At 38.1% G+C, this 9,401-nt stretch overlaps 1 long non-coding RNA gene across 1 annotated transcript; it reads right to left on the bottom strand.

Annotated features, from left to right (window-relative positions):
* Positions 1-3,741: 3,741 nt before the first annotated feature.
* Positions 3,742-7,706, bottom strand: LOC139128883 (uncharacterized). Its single transcript, XR_011551440.1, has 5 exons — positions 7,686-7,706; positions 6,188-6,430; positions 5,463-5,715; positions 4,455-4,787; positions 3,742-3,868 (listed from the first exon to the last, which is right to left on the bottom strand). It is a non-coding gene; the product is annotated as an uncharacterized lncRNA (long non-coding RNA).
* Between the last annotated feature and the right edge of the window lie 1,695 nt (positions 7,707-9,401).

Raw genomic sequence — 9,401 nt, forward strand, 5'->3', positions numbered from 1 at the left:
ACTGTGAAGCCATTCCTTGAAAACTGCCACTTCACGTCTTGTTTTCATTTCCGTGTTTTGGTTTTTCTGCGCTCCAACCAGGACGTCGACACATCAGCTGTGTTGACAGGGGCATATCTTCCTGTGCTCGCAGTCCCAGACGGCACTGTCAAGGACGCTTCCGTCGCGGAATCCCTGGAAAATACTTGTTTCATCTCCGTGTCACAAGGTGTTTCCATTGTGTCTTCGTAATAAAATTCACTTTCCAAATGATCAAAATATTCGCAATTTTGCCAGTCGTAATGCCTGTCCTCCATCGAGCTGGTTTCAATATACAGCAGACGACAATTTTCACCAAAGTATAAAGTAGTCCGCCAAATTTGATACTCATTTGCATAATTTAGCGTGAAAATACCGAAAAATTATTGAATGGACACGTGACTAATTTGCATAGTTATTTGATGGCTTGTGACATTCACCTTCAATCTGTAAGTAGGTTTTAGCTGTTTGACAAGGAGTTTATTGTTAACATTTTGTATTATTATGATAAAATTAATAGGGTGTAGGAAGCAACTGTGTGGTCATATGATATGCAATTAGTCCTGCCAAAAACTGAATTTTGAAAAGGAACTATTTTTCTCATATGCACATTACTGAGATTCAATACCAACTTTATGTGGTGGGGCACAATAGAATAATCTGCAGTACATATGTAATAATTAAAAGATTTCTTTCTATAGATGAGAAAATAAGTAACCAATTATTTGCACATGTTAGTTTGAGTTTTTAAATTTTTCAGTGATTCCTTCAAATTTGTATGAGTTTATAGTTTTATTAGAGGAATATGCACATTTTGTATGATTTTCACTTACATTAGATTTACAGTACATGTATATTGTTCTTACCTGTACATGGTGACTTTTGTAGTTAATAAATGTGAGATTATCGTACAACATACAAACTAGTACAGACTTTCATGTATTTCACCCCTCCAATTTTAATGACTGGCAGGCTGTATTTGAACAATTTGTTACTATAGCAAATAATCAACATTGGAGTTAGTACAAGCAGAATTCATGCTGTAAATGCCTTGAGCCAATCGAATGGAACAGTTACTCTTAGGGTCAAATACACTGTACTAAAAACTCTCTTTGAGCGTGCATCCGCCATGGTAAGACAGCCATTGATCATCGCGGTGAGAGACAGACTTGCTAAGCCTATCACCTTTCTTCTGTGCATGTCTGGCGAAATTGAGGGCCTGACAGTGTAAATTACTTCAGTGTGCACAATCCCCCTTCACGAGTCCCAATCCATTTGGCCAATTCAATTCAATTTAGAGATTGCATTAAATCAGGTAGGAACCTGACGGTTTACATAAGTTTCCTGGATGAAATACAAGGGAAGTGTAATACGCTCAAGCTGCCTATGGAATTGATCATCTGCCTTATCCTTATTAAACAAAAACTCCCTTTGTCGCACTTTGTTATTTCTGGTGGCATTTTCGACAGGGACTGAAATTCGCAACTGACAGTGCGTTTCTGTGTTCATCAGATCTAACGCAACGTTTATTCTGAGGAGAAACCGCGTGTTAGTTACGGACTGGTTACTCCATCATGTGATTTCAAACGATTTGCACGGTGCATAAACGTGGATTTCATGAACACAAAAATAGCTTTTATGAACACAAAAATGGTTTTGATGAACATAAACATAAAATTCATGAACACAAAAATGGTTTTCATGAACATAAACATGGAATTCATGAACACAAAAATGATTTTATGAACACAAAAATAGTTTTTATGAACACAAAAATGGTTTTCATGAACATAAACATAAAATTCATGAACACGAAAATGGTTTTCATGAACATAAACATGGAATTTATGAACACAAAAATAGCTTTTATGAACACAAAAATGGTTTTCATGAACATAAACATAAAATTCATGAACACAAAAATGGTTTTCATGAACATAAACATGGAATTCATGAACACAAAAATGATTTTTATGAACACAAAAATAGTTTTCATGAACATAAAAATGGTTTTGATGAACATAAACATAAAATTCATGAACACAAAAATGGTTTTCATGAACATAAACATGGAATTAATGAACACAAAAATAGCTTTTATGAACACAAAAATGGTTTTCATGAACATAAAAATAGTTTTGATGAACATAAACATGGAATTCATGAACACAGAAATGGTTTTCATGAACACAAACATGGAATTCATGAACACAAAAATGGTTTTCATGAACATAAACATGGAATTCATGAAGACAAAACTGATTTTTATGAAAACAAAAATAGTTTTCATGAACATAAAAATGGTTTTGATGAACATAAACATGGAATTCATGAACACAAAAATGGTTTTGATGAACATAAACATGGAATTCATGAACACAAAAATGTTTTTTATGAACATAAAAATAGTTTTCACGAATTTTGCAACACTTGGCTTGCCATACGACTGTGCGTTGTTACAGTTATGGTCGCCGTATCCTGCCCTTCATAGGGTATGAATGCATTTGCAGACACTGGTAAAATCAACAGTTTTGCTCGTTTGTAAAACTAGGGATGCAACAGATATTTCACAAAGAAAAAAAAAGAAATGACAGATTGACTTGTTCGTTTCACAACGATGGACAAACATTTGCTGCTGAGAAAGGCCCTACAATAAATCTCCACGCGGTTTTTGAATAATTCCCTGACAGCATTCAATATAAGAGGATTACTGTCATAAAATTGTGTCTAAGAACGTTATCGAGGAAGAAAAGACCACGTAATAAAAGCAGGAAGTTAGGAAAACCACTGTAGCAAAAGTGTAAAAGTGATTGTCCCAATATTGGACATTTTATACTTCGATATGGTGCATTTTCTTTCATTCTGAAAGGTAGATGAGATCAGAAAAAAGACCAATAAGGCCTTTGCCTCTCTCTTAGACTTGTCTCACTCCATCATCATCATCATCAACATCATCATCATCATCATCATCATCATCATCATCATCATCAAAATCTGTCACGCGCTTTCGAAAAATAAAAGACCATTTCTCGTATTTTTGTACTTTTATTAAAGCTTCAAGCTTATACATAGAAAAAAAAAACTGTTGGAGGAACTGAGTTCTGTGTACTCACGACCAGTGAGGAATAGGCCCGCTATTCACAGTAATGGCATAAAAAACTGCATCATTTTAATTTATATTTCAAGCTTTGGGAAAAACAGTCGGGCGTTGCAAATACACAATGTTAGCTGCATAGCTTGACTGGAATGAGTTATTCACACCATCCACATAATATGATGCGCTGTTGCTCGTATGTTACAAGGTATTGCCCTTAAAACAAGATCTCGTAAACTCTCGTGAAGCAATCGACATTCTATCAGGCTCAATGTACACATGTAAATATGTTCCTATATTGTGTTGGTAGAAGGCATAGTTATGCGGTTGTCAGACAAAAACTGAATAGAAGGCACGAAGACACAATGAATTCATATACGATCAACTCGATTGTGTTGAAATATAGTACGATGGACACATACGTTTTTTGTAATTTGTGCACCTCAAACTTGACAAACTGTATTTCTGTTTGTCACTCATAGAGCCTACGTATCGACGACAAGTTGAACCTCCTCTGCAAAGTCATTGATCTGTTTGCTGAAATTTCGAAGGGACTTTTCAGCAGCTTGGAAGTGTGACGTTAGTCGTAAAGTTCCTCATTCTTAAGCTTAACAATGCCCTCCCTCAGTAGGGTTCTTAATTCCTTGAACTTCATATGAGTACCTTCCACGAGATGATCCCATGCTTAATAACGTCCTGCCAGTATGACATCATAAAGTCGATGTTCTTTGATTTGTTTGGTGATCCTTGCAACTTCTACAAAAAAACAAGAAAAAGAAGACCAAACGTAAATTTCAGCTCTGATGGTATGTTAAACTGTATTCTCTCTCTCTCTCTTTCGCTCTCTCTTCGCTCTCTCTCTCTCTCTCTCTCTCTCTCTCTCTCTCTCTCTCCTTCTCTCGTCTCTCGCGCTCTCTCTCTCATCCCTCTCTCTCTCTCTCTCTCGCTCTAAGTTAACAGACTGAAAAACCTTGATGAGAACGTCGAATTTAGAAGTAGTCGAGTTTGTGCATGACTGTAAGAAAATGGTCAATGCTGAGTCGCGTGTTCAACGAAAGCTTTGCCTTGTCGATGCTTGTGTTGACGGAAATATTTCGTCTTTGCTGTTCATTTCACGTCGTTTCGTGCCAATAACATGTTTCAACTCTTACCACTCATGCACTGCACTTGTACAGGAAGACTTTAGTACACAACGAGTGATATTAATCTCACAGTCACATTGACTGATTTATTATAGGCTGAATTTAGCTACCAACATACTTCTTGTTAGTTTATTAGATTATGTTACGTTTGGTGAGATCAAAGTTGTATTTCACTGGCTATTTCAACAAAACATACTGACCGTTTTTGGTTGCCACTGTCCTGGCAACACCGCCACCAGTTGCCGCTGCACCGACTCCAGCGACGATTGCCCCAGGTAGAGATAAGGTCAGCAGACCACCAACGACGGCCAACAACCCGAGGGCGCTGAGCACTTTGAACCCCGACTCCCGCAGCCTCGTTCATGGACTTCTGTGATTCCAGGTAGCCAATGACGCTTAGTGTTACATTCTGTCGTCTCATTTAGTGACACCTTTCAGTAGTGACGACACTTTCTCAGATGACCTTTCACACTGATAGCCGAGTCTCGTTAAATCATCTTTCATGCAGTATTGGATGTAGTAATTATCGTGCTCTGTAAAATACAAATCCAGGGATTAGTTTCTATGTTTGTAAGGTTGACAAGTTAACGCATATGGCAACTGTTAATTTCCTCTATTATTCTCGTCAATCGCCACTTTACGCACCTTACAGCTTTAGAAAGGGGCTGCAAGCCCGGAGTACATATCTGGTGCCAGTTTAAGTTCAAGACGCAAGTGGAAATCACCACATCCTTTTAAGAAAGCAATAGACCATTCTATTTTTCCTTGAGGTGAACTGAAAGTAGTATAAATTTCAGACAAATTCACTCGAACATATTGTTATGTTCCCTCTACTTGCAAAGCATGTTTTCCGATACAACTAATTCTACATGCCTCTCCTGCTAGTATTTGCTTTAGTAATATTTGTTCAATAACGTAAATACTGCCTAATGCGCTTTATGATTTGAACTGCCGAAAGTGTTAGATTCTAAATAGAATCGGCCTTCTTACTCACGAAGTACGATGATGCCAGTGTATTACCAAGCAATGATAATTCTTTACGTTTGCGTATTTTCGCTCTGCTGACATGAAGATTTCAGACATTATTCTTGCAATATCAAAGATCTAAATGTATATTAGACTTTGCTACTCAACTTCATTGAAAATGAAACCACTCTAATTGAAGTTAAAAACAAATAAGGCCTGCTGATGTTGCAAGGCAGTCATACCTGCTTTGTCAAATTCTTTCATGAGTGCATCAAAATCCGAGGTTTTCCCATGTGTGTCTCGAAAGTGTTTCACTAAGTCACGGGTCAGTTCCATCTCTACGATCTCAGATATATACTCGATATCCTCGCTTTCGAAGAGCACTTATAGCGTTCCAACCGATGTTGCCATAGAAACGTGTCGACGCCCAAGTTTCTCGATAGAATCTCTGCCTGAAGACACTGCAGCATGTACTCACATTGCTTACTGAAGTGCCTGGATTAGAAAATGTACAATTATTAACTAGGGGTAACCATAGGTGTTAAGGAAAAGGAGCAAAAAGGTGTATTGCAAGAGATGGATCTCCGTACAAACAAACTGAAACACGAAAGCAAATGAGATAGAGAGGCCAGGAAAGACATCCAATCAACGTAATGATAATTTCCGGGGTCAAAGTCACTAGATTAAATTGTTTAAACCTATATTTTTCGCCAATATCATCTTCATGCCCTTACAAACGGCCCCGCTGAAAAATGCAGTCATATCTCTGTAATAGTTTACGCATATGACGTTTCTCGAAAGTGGAAGAAATTTCACCTCGGATCTGTCAATTATGAGCATGGATTTCTCTAAAACTAAAATTTGCTTCTAAAACGGATAACGACGGCAAGGTCAAAGTGCATATCTTGCAGGATAAGAACATCAATAATCAAGAATAATGGTATGATTTTGGTGATTTAATACTTACTTGATGTTTATACATTCTTCGAGTAAACTTCGGTAGACGCGTTCCACTCGACGAATGGCATTGTCCACTTCGGCATACACATCTCTGCTGTTAATTTGATATTCTTAAGCCATATGATGAGGCGCCTAACTTCCACAATGCTCTCACGTAGCATGTTCCAGGCAGTGTTGACGTAATCATCGTCGAAACACTTGACACAGGCCTTGATATCTGAGATGAATTCTCGTATTAGCGACATTCTGCCTGTCGACCAAAACACAAAGCAGAAAACAATTGTGTGGTTCAGCGCAACACTCAAAGCATTTGTCTCTGCATGAAAATGTAATTAACAGTTTCTAGAGACCAGCTTAATTAAATCAAGTTTAATAAATCAAGTCCCACATCGATGTTTTGAGCCAACCACACACATTGATAAACGATGGGCTTTGGTGGGAAGGAAAGCTGTTATAGTGTAATTTCAATACATTAGGACATGGCAAACAGAACGTCTATCTGGGAGCCGCGTTCCTACGTTGGGGCACCATGTACAAACGTGTAAAGTCGATACTAAGAATACTCCATTTCTAAAGATAGATGTGCTCGAAAGATCAGAGGGACAGAATTTGTAAAACTTTCAAGTATAAAAATATTTTCCATTGCATATTTTCGACAGTATTCAGTTTAAAAGGTTCACCATTATCGGCAAAAAATGTGGCATACTTTCGAGGGTGACGGAATCCCCAAATGTTGATATATGTGTATCTAGAGTATGGAAAATTCCAGACATCTATTACAAGCCATGTAACCAATGATGGGATACCGAATGTGCATGGTTTGCGCCTAAATCAAGATACTCACATATCTACCTTTGACCCTTACCAACAAAAAGACGAAAACAAGTTCTGTGCTATTAACTCCGCCTCGAAATGTGTGTTTCCGGGTAATGATCGAATAAGGGTTTCTTAGAAGCCCTCTCTGCAGGCCCTGTGTGTCATTCATAACGACGTCGATAAATAGTCAAGCAGTTTCTGCATAAACGTGCTACGACGGTTATTTGCAAGTCAGATCTTCATCGATTCGGCATCAGGCACTATGATATTGGGTACGCGACCTCCTTTAACACTCAAATAGTTGGATACGAAGGTCAAAGACCCAGACTCGATGGGCAGGGTATGTACCGCCATATTGGTTTGCTAAGCAATTGGCGGACGACCTTTGAAAACGAAACTGCAAGATTACAATCGAATTGGCTGAAGGGAAAACAATGTACTTTCCCGAAAACGTAAGAAGACAGTGCCGTGGGAATTGCCCTCAACTGAATAATCAAAGCTTGGAAATAGAAAGCGAGATGTTGTTATAAAATTTGTTCACGAGGTGTGGATACAAAGGTCAGATTGTTGTTTGAAAATACGACAAGCACGCTACGAGCAAAAACACAAAGAGGAAGTCGACAGAAAGTGAACAACATTTAGCAGTTTAGGGCATCAGAGCAGTTTACGTGAACAAACAGCATACTCACTTGTGTGTTCAAATATTAAAACAGTGTCAAGAGCCTTTCGATGAATAACAAGAGGTAGGATCGAATATCGGCTTCGAATCGTGACGTCAAAGCAAGCTAGTCTCTCTCTTCCGTAAAACACACTACGCTGAATATAAGTGCCGGTGAAGAAAACGGAGTTGATTTTGGCTCGTGAAGCGCTTACATGGTGCACGCGTGTGGACAGCGCTTACTTCGAAGGCTTCGGCTAAAATGTGCTCCACGCTTATTTTTATCAGTATATAAGAAAATCCCAGTCCATTTCGGGAAATGACGTCATTGAAACAAACTATTTTTAGAAATCGATCGATAATGAGCAGAGTACCGCCTCCAAGTAAACGTCGTATAATGTGCATTCTGATGAAGGCGAGTGTCTCTAGTGACTTACATTTGTATATGGTATTGTATTTAAATGTATTTGTGTAAGACTAGACTATCGTAATTTGTTAATCTGTCCAGAAACGAATCATACGCCCTGAAAACCTCACAGACAAAACCAGGTGTGCGACTGGTGGCGCACTTCAAAATTATACATGTGAACCGGTCTCCTGTTAAAGCAGTTAAATGAAATCCGCGACCTACATTGACTAAAGAATGTTGGAGAGAATAATTGAAATAGCATATACATACACAACACATTTTGTTTTTACTGCAGTTGATCAAGCTACCTTAAAATTTTGATGTTTTAAAGAGCATTTCCTTCAAAGTTGAAAGCATTTATATTTGAAATACGTAGACGAAGCATAGGTATAGCGTTTGTACGGACGACTATCTGACAAACGTGCTTATCTGACAAAACTCTTATTATAAATAGCTTAGGGAGTAACTTAGCATACGCACTTCTACGCCATCATTAAATGTATCACTGAAAGTACATGTATACTGAGTGTACCGGCTGCATGCATCGATATACAGTAATACGAAGTATTCTGTACCAAGGACTTTGTTTCTGTAAACTGCTCTTTGTTTCAATCTCTTTTTATTATGGTTGTTCTTGTATCAGCCACCAGGCTCGCTCACTAGATGAGACACTAGATACTTTTCTTATCATCCATTGGCATGTTTCTATCATCACTTGCATAACTAATGTACTCAAATGCAAATCTAGCGATTGTGAATGCTAATGCAGCAAGAGTTAAGGCTGCCGCGAGGAAGGTGACGCGAAAACAAAACAAAACAAGAAGTAGTCTGTTCGCTCGTCGTGGTGATTTTGATATCCCGCCACAGCAGACGAATCAGTCATGTGACCTTAGGCGCTCTCCTCTATCCCTTTAGACGGTCATTATATATTAATCGTGGCGACACCCACCGAGTAATTTTGGGGCTTGGTAATTTATGCAATCAATGCAATTATCATTTTTAACTATTACATCGTCATTTTGTGACGTTTTTGATATTGAACTGCTGTAATTAGCATTGCATTTATGTGTTTTTACAGGCGAAGTATTGTGTAGGGAGTTACTTTCTACAAATAAGTAGAACCCACTACAATAAACCCCTAGCGGTTTTTGAATAATTCCTGATGACAGTCAGTATTATTGAGACAACAATATCATGAACGTGTGATCAAGAAAGTTATCGAGGAAGAAAATGCCATGTAACAATGGCAGGAAGTTTGGAAACCACTGTTGCAAAAGTGTAAAAGTGATTGTGTCAGTATTGGACACATGATTCTTCGACACGGTGACTTTTCTTTCC

Source organism: Ptychodera flava, unplaced genomic scaffold, assembly GCF_041260155.1.
Source record: "Ptychodera flava strain L36383 unplaced genomic scaffold, AS_Pfla_20210202 Scaffold_75__1_contigs__length_567515_pilon, whole genome shotgun sequence".
Lineage (NCBI taxonomy): Eukaryota > Metazoa > Hemichordata > Enteropneusta > Ptychoderidae > Ptychodera > Ptychodera flava.